The sequence below is a fragment of the Haliaeetus leucocephalus genome, unplaced genomic scaffold, assembly GCF_000737465.1.
Source record: "Haliaeetus leucocephalus isolate CR32 unplaced genomic scaffold, Haliaeetus_leucocephalus-4.0 Scaffold92, whole genome shotgun sequence".
Lineage (NCBI taxonomy): Eukaryota > Metazoa > Chordata > Aves > Accipitriformes > Accipitridae > Haliaeetus > Haliaeetus leucocephalus.
The window spans coordinates 8,177,615-8,194,005 of NW_010972528.1; positions in this window are offsets into that span (position 1 = coordinate 8,177,615).

Sequence of the window (16,391 nt, forward strand, 5' to 3'; positions counted from 1 at the left end):
ATTAGAATTCCTTTAAAATTTAAATGTTATATTTCAAAAACATTGTAACTGTCCTAAAACGTAAAGAAAACTACCACTATAGCATTTTTTAAAAATTATATACTATGGAATAGTATACAAAGATGATTTTCTATTACAGATTGCTCTAGAGTGCTCTGAAACCATATATTCTGGCCTCTCTGTCTCTCATAATATCTGGGTATATCATTTTAATCCGTATGTCCTTCTCTCAGACTAAAAGAACTGATGCACCCTTTGAAGACACATGACTACCTGTGTACACCAGCTTACTTGTCAATATTTGGCATAGGCTGGTATATCCTCTGGCCATTTGACCTTATTTCAATTAAATGTGACTGCTTGACCTACCCACAACACAGCAGGTAAGAATTACCAGCTAATTTCCATGCTTTACTTGGACTTTTTTGGTAAAACCTTTTGGAATTGCAGTGCCTGAGTCCCCAATTCATTCAGCTGATTTCCCTTCAGAAAAGAATATATGGCAGCAATCATGCAATTCAGTCCATATCTGTAGTAGTGACTTGCTCCTGGATACAGAGAGGAAGAACACTGCGGGTATATGAATTTAGTCACTGTAAATGGGCAGAAATAATTTGTGGATCCCCCCTAACTTTTAAAGGCCAAAAGGGTGCCACTGTCTGGGATTAGACCCTGGTATCATGTGGATCTACATACAGCAAATCTTCAACAGACAGTTCTGTGCATCAGCCATGGCATTATCCTCCACTCAAAAATGTAGTGGCCATTTCTGTTTTACTAGCAGGAGATATAAATGTGAAACAAACTAATCAGAGACTGATCCTTCAAGGAGCAGGTTTCTGTTCTGCCAATACACTTCAGTGCTGAGATGGTTTAGGAAGCAGCACAGTGTCCACCCTTTAATTCTGTAATGGAAGAGCAAATTCCCAAAATATACAGGATAAGAAATCTGTGTAATTAGAGAAAGGGAAGAGTTTGAACAGGGGCCTTAAAAGTTTATAAATCCCTGACAGATGAAAACCAAACTAAAATTAGCTTACATGTAGACATGAAAAGAAGAATGGTCTAGGACATTAGTGTAGGACTTAGGAGACACGGATTCAGTTTCGAAATGACTTCAGTTTCAATGACTCAGATGCCACAGAACACAAAATTTTATGCTAATGATGCTTTAAGGTAATACTTCTACTGTCTGTACACAGCACAGACTATGCAGGATACAAGGTCTATCCGTAAGCGCTCCTCAGGCAATACCAGGCTTGTATGGTGCTTCATCTGCATTCATAGGCACTCTTGAGAGACATGGCTTAGCAACTCAGGCATAGCATTGCATGACCACAAATGTGCTGTTCTCAAGTCTCATTTTAGCCTGGTCTTCAGTAGTTGGAGTACCTCTATAGTCTGTTGGCTGTGTGCCTCAAACCTCTACAACTAATGAAGATAATAAATAATAACAGTAATACTTCTTTATGTTGCAAGGATGTTGTGAGAAGTAATAAATACACTCCAAATTATGACATGCTTGGGTTATACACACTGAGGCCACACAACCACCAAACAAAACATAAGCAAAACAATAATTGAAATAAAGGCGGCAAAAATCACACCCATTTTCTTTAGCGTAATCTCATGGCCACATCAATAATTTTCATCTGCTTCACTTTATCTTCGAATAGCTTTTTTTTTTAAGGATCCCAAGGTTTTCCTCAGACAGGCAAAGCTATTCATCTCACACATTGCATCCTATTCTATTTGATCTGTGCCAGTGGAAGAAAACAAACAGACCAGAAGAAGGTGGCACCATACTGGAGGTTAGGTGGGGCATGCAGAGATCTCACATATTCTGGCACACTCATGAAGTCGTTCCAGCAGAGGCTGTACCAGCTGTCTGACATTTATGTACATTTCTATTACATTTAACTAACCTAAGAGATGACACACACACACACAAAACCCAAATAAAAACACCACAGACTGTCACCAATGCAACAAAATCTTTACATAAGCTTTATAAGCTTTTTCTAGTTTATCTCATAAGCATGCTTCATTATCCAGTTAGAGCTGAGAGCTTAAATAACCTCTAATAAGGAGCAATGAGAATCTAAAAATGATGCATGGTGACAATGTGTTAAAAAGGTAACAAAATATTCCTGTACTAGCTATAATTGCAATGAAAATAGCATATAAACTAATAAGCTATAACATTTGGAAGAAGGGACTTACAAGGGCAGACATAACAAAAACACTATTAAAAGAGAGCTCAATAATGTCACTAATACTTCATAGAAGAAGGTCAAGTCCTTCAATAATTCCAGATAAGTACTTACCAACAGTTTTCATAGCAACATATTGACTACAACAGTAGAAACACAGTGTTAAGTTTTGATTCGGAAGATGTATTTCAGTGGGACTCCATGACTGCTTAATGAAGGTGTTCTAACAAGCCAAATTTGTGTTTGGTAGCAAAGTTAGAAATGCTTTGCATATACCTAGACAAATGTGAATTAAGAAAAATGCCTCCTCCTCGCATAGTTCCACAGGCACTATGATTTCTGTCTGGATTAAACAAATATCAAGATGAAGAACTGATGCTGTCCATGGGCTAACATTCAAGTTCATATATGTCAGCACAATTTCATTTGAACTATTCACATAGGATTTTGGCTGCTCTTATCAACTTTTTGCTACCTTGGGTGCCAACTGATCAGCATACAGAAAATAGGCCTGCATTTTTCTTTCCAATCTGGACCAAAAACTTGAATCTTCTAGACAATAGCTGAGATTCAGGAGCATTTTAAGGAGTCAGATTAGAGCTTCTGCTTAATTTTTGGAAATCCTTATTCAGTATGTATGAAAGCCCTTTAAATTTTCTGTAATAACAGAGAACATAAAAACATAAGTCATAAACAGGTCTAGAGGCAGCAGGAATACTGATGACAGCCTCTCCTCCATCAGACTCACACAAAATAGAACATGTGCTATGCTGGGCAGCAGAATGAGAAAACCCACAATCTTCTCAGGTTGTCTTCAGGCACACATGAATATGCTTTTTCTTTCAGTTACTTTTGTGTAGGGCCTGAGTAAGAAGTAACAATGACCTCCTGCTTCCAAACATAATGCTTCTTCAGACAAACTACATTATACTTCAATACTTATACTGCAAAATTGATCAGAGGAAACAGTGGATTCAAAATCAAATAACTGAAAATAATCAGGCAGAATTGAAAGAAAAAGCTAATTAGATTTTGTGAGCCATTTATGTTCCTTAAGTATATAAATATAGTTATATACACTTTATATTTATTATACATTTCTATATAACTCAAATCTGAGGTGCAAGTAGGGTTAAGACATTAGTGCTGGAAAAAAAAAATAATCAGTGGTTCCTCTGAGTGTATCTTTTGATAACACAATAAACTCCTCTATTTATCAAGGAGGGCTCTGCAAGGTCTTTAAAAGAGTTTTGAAATTTCAAGGTTACATTGCAGAGACTGCAAAGTTTTGTTTTAACAGGAACAGAATTTATTATTTTTGATCAAAACATTAATAAAAAGCCTATTTAGAGACTATCTGATGTTCTTAAATGAGTTATTACAGAATAAAAGTTAATAGTGCAAATAGGATTTCAGCCCAGAGCGTATCCTTAAAGGATGATTCAAATGATGAGCCACAAAATATACCAGAAAAAATTGCTCATGTCGCCAAAGGGACCTTGGTGAGAATATGCTTCTCCTGAGAAGCCTTTTAGAAGATGACACTGGCCACAAGGGACTTCAGCAGTGAACATTTTTTGACTCAAAGAACGTATCCTGATGTGCCTGCACCATTGAAACAGCCAATACCAGCTACTCTGCATTGCTTCACTTCACTGATTAAGTTATTCAGAATATCCAGCGGCTGGCAATAGTCCGGAAGCTGTTAGGGTGTATAAGTACCAGTGTATAAGTCCACAAACTTCCATGGTACACAGTCACTGAAAATTAGGAAATGGAAGTTGATAAATTCAAAGGGCAATATCAGATCCAGACCTTTAACACAAAGTTGTATTTTTTGTCCAAATGTAAAGAATTTGCAAGTTTAGGACCTGTAAGCATTTTCCTTCTACTACCACTCACCCAACTTTCCATTCTCCTCACTCCTGCTTTCTCTTTGTTTATTCACTCCCTTCATTTTCATGGACTTACTAGCTCTGTGCATTGGTTTGTGACCCAAGAACTTGTAAGAAAAGAAACTTACACTCCAGAGCATGGCAAAATCACAGAATTGTTCCAAGTTAGACAGCTCCCTGTTCAGCAAGTGGAATATTATGGATCACCTTCTTCAGCCCTGGATATGCATTGTGTTTAAGCACACTGCATATCTAAAGTACTTTCTGCATTGTGCTCTTTACACACAGCCAAAACTGGGTGCAAAATAGTAGGCACATAATGCTATAAAGCACCTAAAAAAAGACAGACTTGGGTATCCACTTCAAGTAGCTCACTAACCCTTCCAGGCACATACAATTTGAGAAAATGATTCAGAAAGGAGTGAATTAAAGAAGAGACAATCACTAAGGTTTCATTAAAAAAAAAAAGGGGGGGGGGGATTCTAAAGGAGGATTTGGAAACAAACAGAAAAGAACAGTTTAGCAACACAGAAAACATAGTGGTTGTTTTAAAGCTAAATGAGAATCATACATGTTCTAAAGAGACTTACATTTAGAGGAAGTTGGTTTTATTATGTTTGTATTAAATTTGTGTTAAATCTGTTTAATATCACATTACAGAGTTACATGAAAACATTTTGTATTTCCTTCATATTTAAGCAGTGCTTGAAATGTTTTGGCATATAACACAATAGTTATGGTTTAAAAAAAATATATACTTTGAGAGGAAAAGAAAAAAAATCAGAAATAAATCATATGACACATAGGGGAGTACAAAGAAAGAATACATCTTATAACGTTGCCAGTTAAAGCAATAAGATATAAACCACAAACATTATCATACACCTTAAAGTACAGCACAGGGACTAAAATCCCGAATAGTCTTAATCACAGCTTCACAAAGCTTCTCTGTAGCAGTGGTGCAATATTTATATATTACTATTGTTTGAAGATTTTTTTTTTTGCTTAAAATGTGAAGATGCTTTCCAATTTGACTGCAAGTCAACTCAATTGAAACAAAACAAAGTTTAATTAAACATGTTTCCTTCTGCCTTCCAAGCTAGGTATTTTACATGTGCCGTGGTAACTGTATGATAATCAAACCTTCTTCATCTGAGGACAAAATATATTTTCATGAAGGTCAGCTTCTGTCATGAACATATTTTAATTTGCTATCATTTGGAGGATGACAAATATCTCACTTGAAAAAAATTGTTAAGAACTACTGTTAACTGCATTTGTCCCTTTCTCATGCAGAAAATATTTTCAAAATTTATTTTAATTTATATATAAATTTTGTTTTGCTCACTCAATTGCTTGTATTATTTAGGTCAGCTTTAAGGCAAGAGCCTACCTCTGATTCTGCTGGGACAATAGTCTCACCTCAAAATGCCTTCCGAATTCGTCATACTATGATGAATTTATTTAAACTATAAAGGTTGAGGTAAGATGCAATAGGGGCTACAGGTCAGCCAAGCACCCAAGAATGGAACTGTTTAAGTATTTAATATAATTTGGACCCAAAATGTCATTGTTTTCAAAATCCTCCATAGATTAAGGGTCGTTTTCTTTCTAGTAACCCAGTTACCAATTATTCTTCTGTTGCTCTCGAAATATTCCAGAACTTATTATGCAGTTTTCTGTTTTCTGATAGGTAGCTAGTTTGTCTCTTTCATACATCTATTTATTGCAAAAAATTAACCTCAAACTGAAGAGCTGACAGATTCCTGAATACCTATAAATAACTAAACTAATAATTTAAAATGTAATGATTATTTAACAATAATGCACGAATGCATTAGCTATTCCTCAAAAATTAAAATATGAGGAAGATTCCTGTGAAAGTATGACACAGGGAGCAGTCTATTTTTTTGTTAATCAGCAACCAGTTCTCTATAAGATTATTCTGCAAATAATCATTTTGCTGCCAGCAGCAAAATAAAACAGACTCCCCTGAAGTAAGTTTGTCTTGGTAAGCTTTCAAGATAACAGATTGTGACACAAACCTCCTCAGGTTCATACATTTGCACTGTTATGCCTTTTTAAATAAACACTTCTGTTAAAATGTTTATTCACTAAACATACAAAGAACAGTTTCATCACAAGCACAAACATTATTTTATATAGATGAAGTGGATGACTATATATACACTAGAATGTCACAGTCAACAATTTCTTGATATCACAGGAAAGCCTCCAAAAATTTGCGCATAACTGAAAGACACTGGTTTGTGTTTCCATAAAAAAAATATCATCAGATACTGGGTAGCTACTAATATTCCTAGTGAATAGTTTCTCACTTTTGAAAGAAAACAAAACAATGAGCATGTTTATAATATCATAGGTTTAGACTTTACCTACAAGCAACTCATTTCCCATAGTTCTTTATCCATTGAAACATTCTCTCCCTGAAATCTAGAAATAATATCATATGTACTTGCAATATTATTTTCACACTTGCGATGACGGAAACTTGTTGTTTTCACACTTTGAAGAACCCACCAACTGTCCAGACCCTGAGGTCAGCACTTTACTAGTCACAACTGATTCCTACTGGCAGTGATCACTAGAAAAATGAACACTGAAACAGATGTCTCTGAATGAACTGGGACACAGTCCTGATGTTCAAATTCTCACAAAGGTCTTTAAAAACAGTGACCTCACCTATGGGTTGTTCAAGAATGGTCTAGTTCAGCCAGCCTCTATTTCCGTGTGATGCCTAAACTGAAATGAATATCCAGGGCAATTTTTCCATGGTTTGACTACCTGTGTTCCTAAGCATTTGTCTAATCCTCTAAGATAGTAAGTCCATCTATAATATCACATTTATAGGTCTTATTCCAAGATACACTTTTCTATTTTATGACAGGCATTTGGTTCTCCAAGTGTTTGTTTAAAGGGTCAGGTGTCAGGAATACTCTGAGAGAAGGTGAGAGGGTGAGAACATATTTATCTGAGAAAAAAAAACCTGGAACACTGACCCAGCAGCACTAATTCTAGGTGTGGGGACTACCACCAGATCAGAAAGAATTGCTCAGAATTTTAACAACAGTTGCTTCCATCACCTGCACCTCAAATGAAGGACATCTTCCTTTCCCTGAAACTCCTAGGATAGTTCTACTCTCCAATATTTGAGAAGTCCATTTCCCACTATATTCCAAGGATGATGTAGCTCTAAACTGTCCTTGTCTTAATCCTGGTGCTGCTGTTTGGGAGAATAGAGGCACATTCTGGGCTTCATACCCGGGAATACTATTTGCTTCCTACAGATGATTTGGCTTTTTAAAAGGAAAAGAAGTGAAGTGAGAAGACAAACCACGGGGCTTGAGCAAAGCAAATGTGTGAAAGGTTCTGAAGAACATCAGGACTAGCTCTAGCCCACACCAAAATCCTGTGAAAAAATCATGCAAGTTGACAAACTGTTACATCAGAATTTTCATCTTCACCAAACAAAAATCAGTCATTTCCTACAGTTAATACATAATCAAAACTCTAAATATACTGAAACAAATTTCAGAATACATGGATATACACTAGTTTCTAATTGTCATCTGAAAGGTTTTTAAATTAATTCATCCATCTATCAGTTTTGGTGTTTCTGTGGAAAATGAACTGGGGAAAAAAATCTTTTAAGGACACAATGGCTTCAAAGGTAGGCTAAAAAGAAGGTTATAATAAATCATTGTCACTATTTGTGCCACAAAGAAAAATCACTAAGTCCTTTTAATCCTTTGAATTTCTCTCTAAAATACCCATGTTTGCTAAAAAAATGGCCATATGATTCAATTTTATACACGCATTAAGAAAACAGAGCCAGCCACCAGAGGACTATTCTTTAAACAGCCCTTACTTTCCATAGGAAATCTTCAATTCTTGAAGGTTTTGGAGGTCAACACTTCCTTGTGGCTCTGTATGTTTGTTCAGTTTGTAGAAGAGTACAGAATCTGTCTCTGGCATTTAATTAAGGGAATGCAAAAATGAATGAATAATAACTAGTTATTCTTGTTTTAAAATCTTGTTTCCCTTCTGTTACTCCAAGATAAGCAAAGATACTGCTACAGCTTAAACAAAAGTTGGCCTTGATTTTGCAGTGTTCTGTTAGCACAGGCTCTACTGAGCTTAATAAGCCTATGCACAGTTGCAGAGGCTCACGCTAGGAGACCACAGAATACGATGATCAAGACTTTTACTGTAGCACTAGATCCAGAGAAAGATCTATGGCCTTGAATCAAGTAGAGCAGTATTTGTCTGACAGGGAATTCATACCAGCTATTTTACCATCTATTTTTTCACCTTTACCATGCTCAGGGAATGTGAAGTTAACAGCTTTAATTTATTCTATAGTGAATGACAGTAAGAGGGATTTCAGATAATAATTCAGAGCAGCTAAATTTGATCTCTAAAATTGGACAAATGCTTCTAATCCTATTTCTAGAATCCAGAACTATGGTTTATATGAGACTCAAAACTCCTAAAGCAAAGATAGAGCTAGACAGTTCAGAATGGGATCCTAGGAAGCATTTTAACAAAATCGGGAGATGCCCAGAGCTCAACCAATGGGAAATGCTGAAAAAAGGGAAGAAATATCTGTAATCCCAACCTTTTTCAGCATCTAGCATGTCTATCTGTCAGGACAAATCCAGAGTCCAGAATCCATTCTGGAAGGCAAATTAGGGTATTAGTACCAATCACCCTTCCCTACATACTGGTTATAGCCCTGCTACTTTTCTCTAGATAAGAGCTCTCTAGATCTAGGATTGTAAGTGACTGTCATATCTAGGATTATTACTGAGATAATTGTTGTAGATGATGTTCAGTTTGTTGAAGTTCTTAATTATTGGATGATAGAACTGAAAAGTAGGAACCAAACAATCCCAGAAAACAAAAGGGCAAAACAAACCAGAAAAGAAAATGGCCTCACTATACATATTTAATGAATCAGTGAAAATATCCTGCACAAAGGCTTAGAGAGTTAAATTGAAAATGTGTGTATGATAAATTGATATAATACTGTCTATGTAATGGGTTTCCTATTTAAATTTTGTGAGGATTTAATCAGTTGGGCACAGCTGTGCAGGATGCACCATAAACTACGTTGAAAAATATGTAGACATGTACATTTATCTGCTACAAATTAAGCTCACTTAGAGGTGGTCTTAATGGACCATGTAGCAATCATTACAAGCATAAATTTTAAACTGTCTGTTTCCAGTGAATTTGCTTTGAAAAAAAAAATTAATGCTCATCCTTAGTGGAGCACAGTAATAAATGGAAGTACCCTTAATCTGTTAAGCACTAATAACCTAGCAATTATTCATTATGAACCCCATGCTGTATAATGTATGTCTGTTACAATTTTATTAGCGATACTTTACTTAACCTGCAAAGGTATAATTTTTATTCCAACATACACCTTGTAATTATATGATGTTTTAAGTGATGTGCCATTAAATTTACAGAATGTCCTGTCCCCTTGGTTTATTGTAAAACATCTGTACAGTAAAGGATTCTTAAGGATAGTAATCATTTATGACTTTCAGACTTTCTGCTTCTACAAAAGGCAGCAAAACCCACCATAAAGATCAAAAAGCTATAGCTTTATTACAATGCAACACATAAATAACAAATTATTTAACATGGAAAATGTGTAACACTGTAATCAAAGTGAATCAGTGACCTATTTGGAGCTGACTAGAAGGTTGCAGCAGTTTTAAGTTCTCCTACAGAGGTTGTCACTTGAAGTCACTGGTATGCTGTTTTGGTGTACTTATCTTGCACAGTCACTGTTTTTCATAGATAAAAAGGGAGACCATCTCCATTCACTGAATGGCCCTTCCTCACCCAGATACTGCAATGTCCACCAGAATACAAATTTTCAAACCACAAAGGAGGAAATCCATGCTTTTCAGTAACTTCTGCTGGCTTGCCTCTTTTCTGCCCTCCACCAGTCAGAAAGGACATTATTTGCTCTAGGAAAGCAGATGAACGCTTCTTGAAAAAACCACAGAGGAACTTGGAAATAACAAACCACATTCTCAAGCTAGCAATAGGGCAAGTTATTGTTGTGGAGAACTGACATGTCTCAGACCCATTCATTGAAATTTTGGCATTCAGTAGCCTAAAGATTACTTCCTTTCATTATCAGTTTTCAGGAACATTAGGTGAAGTGCATTTTCACAAAAAACTATAATGTTTTATGACTTATTTTTATTTTATGGGGAGTCAACAAAGCCACGTAACTAAGGTTGTCTAATACTTCTCTTCATAAAAACCTGTTTGCTAGTTCCTTTGGCAATTTAACTGTTCAAACTGCAGTTTTCCAACATGCTCTGCTTTGTCTTTAATGCATTTGCCAAATATTATATCCAGCTTTAATCCAAACTGATGAGGACAGACTTTGACATTTCCTGCTATCACCCTCTCAGAAGCAAGGAGCTGCTAGCACTCCTGCACTTACAATGTTCCCTCAGCTGACACTCCTGGCAAGAGAAGCAATCTGACTGAAAACATAAGTGGGGAACCAGAAGTGGCAATGCATGCGGCATACTCCTGCAAAGTGAAAGTGGCGGGGGGTGTGTGTGTGGGTGTGTGTGTGAAGTGTGATCATTTAAGTACACTTCAGTCAAAATAAAAATGAGAACAAGAAAAGAGACAACGACATACAAAAACAAGACAGAGACAACTCTTTGACTAAATGAGAAGTTAGCACATATGTTGTATATATAATGAATACTTTAAGTTCAGTGGTTGATCCAGACACACTGTCATATCAAATCCTCTATACTGCTCTGAAGGATCCTTGTGCTGAAATGTTAGCTGGTCGTACCACCTAAAGGCAAAAAGAAATTGCCCTAACGTTATGCATAGCAATTCCATTGCTCTGTGCTCTGTAGCACTGTTTTCTAAGAATAGCTGTTTCCAAACAAAGCTCCTCTTCAGTGTGAGCCAGAGGCAATTGAATTTTAACCTGAAAGTGGCTATAGGCCTTGTGGAAACATTTAGGAATACTAAATATTAATGTAATTGATTTTGTAAAATTCAGGACAGTAAAAGCAACAACTGGAATAGCTTCGATGTGAATAGTTTTAACATTTACTGCTACAACTTGAAGTATGGATATTCTGACAAAGTAAAATGCCACCAAAGAGAACAAATTCTTGGAAAATTCCCTTTTTCTTCCTATAGTTAGTACGTGTTTATGGATTATTTTTCATCCCAAAATGGCAATCCAGGAGTCTAGCCTTCTAATGAGAGCAGTGTCCAGTACAATGAACCATTCTAGATCCAAAGTTTTTTAAGTTCAGTTTCCTGTGCTCTGCTCCTCCTTTCTCCACAACCGATTCCAGAAAAGCAGCCCGTCATTTTTTCAGACCTGGACCTACATCCTACTATCTATCGCTGGTGTAAGCAAACACTTAAAAAAAATTTCCAGTGAACTCTGCCGCTTTGCTTTGCATACCACATAATTCCTTATATCTACAAGGGAAGCATGAGACCAGAGGCCACAGGTATCACAGAAGAAACACTGGAATCCTATACTACAATTTGTTATTGTCCTGATTTCAGCTGAGATAGAGTTGATTGTCTTCCTAGTAGCTGGTACAGTGCTACGTTTGAGTTCAGTACGCGAAGAATGTTGGTAATACTGATGTTTTCAGTTGTTGCTAAGTAGTGTTTAGTCTCATGTCAAGGATTTTTCAGCTTCTCATGCCCAGCCAGTGAGAAAGCTGGGGGGGCACAAGAAGTTAGCACAGGACACAGCCAGGGCAGCTGACCCAAACTGGCCAACAGGCTATTCCATACCATGTGATGTCCCATCTAGTATATAAACTGGGAAGTGGGAGGCGGGGGAATCGCCGCTCGGGGACTAGCTGGGTGTTGGTCAGCGAGTGGTGAGCAATTGCACTGCACATCATTTGTACATTCCAATCCTTTTATTACTGCTGTTGTCCTTTTATTAGTGTTATCATTATTAGCTTCTTTTCTGTTCTATTAAACCGTTCTTATCTCGACCCACGAGTTTTACTTCTTTTTCCCGATTTTCTCCCCCATCCCACTGGATGGGGAGGAGTGAGTGAGCGGCTGCGTGGTGCTTAGTTGCTGGCTGGGGTTAAACCACGACAGTTATAAGACAGAAAACACACAGGAGAGAGAAAAAAGCAGCCTAAAACATACCCATATAAGTATTTTGTCTTGGCTTCACATAAATTATAGTTGGAAATGCTGACCTGCTGTAAAAATACCATGCACAATCTTTTGAACAGCAGAAGCATGTTTTATTAAGTGCTTATTTAAAACACTGGATCATATCCCCATATTAAGGAATATCATCCTTTTACAGAGGCAGACATCGCTTAAATCCATAATTACACTCTACCACAAAGCTCATCCTGTATCCATAATATACTGTCCCTCACTGACTAGACACCTAAATGGGGAAATGAGATTAGGAATTATGGGTTTCGATTGCCATTTTGCAATGAACAAAAAGAAATATTGCTGTTATCATAATACTTTACAGTACTATTATGTCTACAAATTCCTAAATTCATAGATATAATGATACTCTTCTTTAAAGTATCATGATACAAGAATTTAGGAATTTTTAGACATACATAAAAACAAAATATCATTTATTATAAGTACTTAATAATTATGTATTATATAATAATACTCTAGTGCATAGACAAAATGTACAATGTAGAGAGAGAGATTAAAAAAATATACTGCACTGGCTTGGCTAAATTAATCTACAGTTTACAGAGAAGAGGAATGTCATTATTTTATTAAGCAACCTTTCATCTGAAAGCTTTTATATATAAAATACATGTGTGTGTATAGACATATATAGTAAATGAAAAATTATTCTGAAAGAAAAAAACCAAGAATTTTTAGATTATGTTTCTGTGGGAAAATACTATAATGACCTTTTAAAATTACAGAAACATGGCTTTTTTGAGTTTTTGTATTCAATTTAAACCTCTAAATTTTTTATCTTGTCAGAACACAAACTGTCTTAACATGGCACAGATTGTATCTTACTGGATTGAGAGAGCACACAAATTTATACAGTCTGCAATAAGATATAGTAAAATTGCAGTTTTAGTGGTCAGAGCAGGCCTTGTCTGTTCCATATTTATTTAAGAGGACAGATGACTCCCCAAAGGACTAGGCATATAAAACAGTACTGCTAGCTGGCTATCCAGCAGGAAGCAATATGCACTTTCCCAAAGTGCATGGCTGGTGAGCTAAAAATTATTTAAAATTAATTAAATGTTTTTAAGACCTGGGACCAAACCTGTGTGTTCTCAACATGTGGTTAAGACAGTGACAACGCTATGCTTGGACGAGATATGCTATCATTTTGCATTATTTCTCCTAATGTCTCTTTCCTTGTTTTAAGTTTCAAGGCACTCTATAGCGTTCATCTTTAGCTCATCACTTCATCTCCAGATGTATCTCTGGAATATTTCATATGCACATGCAATCCTCTCTAGTCTCCCATTTCATCTGAGCCAAGCTGGTATGACCACATTAATACTGCGATGAAACTATAACCTGTATCTTTAGAGAAGTTTTTATTTTGGATTTGCTGCTGTCCTATGCTCCTCCATAGCATCCAGTCAGGTAAGAACATTGGAAGAATGAGTTCTTAACTGCCTGAAAAAGACATGCAGACTTACTTAATGCTCAGACCCAGCTACATACTTTTTGTTCAATTTCTGTAAAGAAATGGTTTATTTACCATTATGTTTAGCAGAATAATTATAATAAAATATATAATATACATAAAATAATAAAATATTTTCCCAGTGCAATGGAGCAAGATTAGACTGCAGAAACTAGTTGTCCCAGAATCAAGAATTACATTAGCCAGTTTGATTTGAACTGTGTTCTAAACTAAAATAACTGTTTGCTTTTAACGGGCAGACCACCAAGTGGAGAACTATAGTGTTCCAAAAATAAAAGCCATTTCACTGTATATAAAAGTTTCCTGGAGAGTATTGTCTACAGTTTTATTGTGGTAGAGGAATAGAAAGAACAACTACAGTGATATCATACAGTGTTAAATAAATAAAATTGAAAATGATTGTTTCAGTTTTGTATGATTCCATTCAAAGCCATCGCCTAACTAGGTAAAGGTGTCAGGGCTATACTTTGTGAACAAAAGCATACATTCCTGGGACACCACTGAAGGCAAAGAATTTGCTTTGGGTATGAAGAAATAAATTAAGACCGGCCTTTTGTAGTGCAGCAAAGGTAGCCTCCCTCCACGATGGCACTGCAGTTCAGCTGCCAAACTGTCACTGAGCTACTGCTCACAGCTAATGACGCTGCACGAGTATAAGGACACCAGCCAGGCCTTTCTTCTTTATTTTTCTTTCTTTTTTCCCTTAATGAAATTTTTACTAAACCACATCTGAACTAAGGTTCTTTCTGGTATAACTTCCAAGCTGAAGTTAACAAATGTTCACAAAAGCATAAATACATGTCTGAAAGCATGGCTACTTCTTGATCAGAACAGTCCACGGACTGAAATTTGGCCCTGTGAAATGAACTCACCATCCCAAAACAAAAGCTAGAATAAAGAAAACAGCAGGTCTATATCATAATAGCTCTCAGGAAATTTGTAAGGTAAGGCGTATAAGAAAAGTATTACTACACACCCACAATTTTTTATTTCCTTTAAAAAGTAACAGAGCTGGTTGAGTTGCTATCCTTTGGGACTTCAGGGTTCAGGCAGTAGACAATTTTTTTAGTTCAGAAGACATCTTCAGCCAGCCTTGATGGTGGCCTTTAAAGCAATAGAGATTGCATAGGTCAGTGACTTAATGGTCAGGACAAACTGTTGGTAAAGGCAAACATCAGTGGGGAATGAGATGATAGGCGGGAAGAAGGGATAGGAAGACTTAATTCATGGTCAAAGGAGGCTGAGAGAAAAGTTGGGGCTGAGAGATAGAGCTTCCATACTTTGGACACAAACTGCCTGCCAGAAATTGAGATCTCTCAGAGGATTTTGCCACCAAAGTCCAGGGAACTCTCTAGAGTGATAAGGATTCCCAGTGAATGAAATCCTTATCAAGGTATTTACAGCTGTTGTCTATGTCTGCATATATTTTAAACTCCCAAAGCAAACAGTAATTTGCTTCTGCTGCACAGTCCTTGCACAAACGACACTTTATTTGGGGAGCCTAAGACAAAACGAAACCCAAGAGAGAGAAATACGAAATGTGCGTAACACATTGCCCCTATCAGATGCCCTTGAAAAGACAAACTATAAACCCAGAGAGTCCACATAGTCAGGTGTCTGAGAGAAGCTGTGTTTAAGTTACTGAATAATCTGAAAGAATGGTTTTGGTTTCCAAAATCTTAAGGTGTCATTTTCAAAAAGGGGAACCAGGCAGAGCATTCAGGAAATGTTTCAGAGAAACTAGTATAAAAAGATTTCCATAGACTTGTTTCTTATGAGCATTCAGGCCTGTGGACATGAAAAGCAGAGCAGTTCAGTCTGTTTCAGAAGGAAATTCATCCAAATTGTTGCAATATGATTAAGTGCTTGCCTAATTAAAAGGGCTAGCAGATCCATTTTGAGTTGCACCCAGGTGAGGTGATCATTTTTATTTAATTTAAACAAGGTTAATGATCAGCAATATTTCATAGCAGAAGTTCCAGGTAAAGAAAGCAGTAATAAGATATTGAAGCCCTAGTTCTTTAGAATACCGACTGAAAGCACCAGTTACATCTTCTGTGACCCTACCTTGTTGTTATTATTGTAGACATTGGGATTCTTAGTTGAATATTCTTTAAAGAAGGACTTTCATCTGGCCTTTCCACTGTGCACTGTTGGCCCTCAGGTAAGTCCTGTAACTAAAGTCATACAGACGCAAAGCAAACCAACTGAGGCTTGGTGCATTTTGAGGGACTCAAAACATTTCCCTGACACAATTCCCATGACTGTTCAGTGTTACTCTGCCTGATGCACTCCAGATTGTGCACTCCTTGGACCATATCATATTGTATGTTTAAACATTCATTGATGCAAGGGAACGTGATTCTTTGGGGAGCATAAACATGAATGCAGTGAGATATATTTATTAATAAATCAAGTCAGTAAAGTTTTGTAATAAATAATGTAAGACAGTACACACAGTTGTATTGGAATTGTTCTCTAAACCACCTCTAGCTGAACTTCTTTCATCTACTCCTTGGTATCCCTAATCACAGTTCACAATACTTTAAAAAC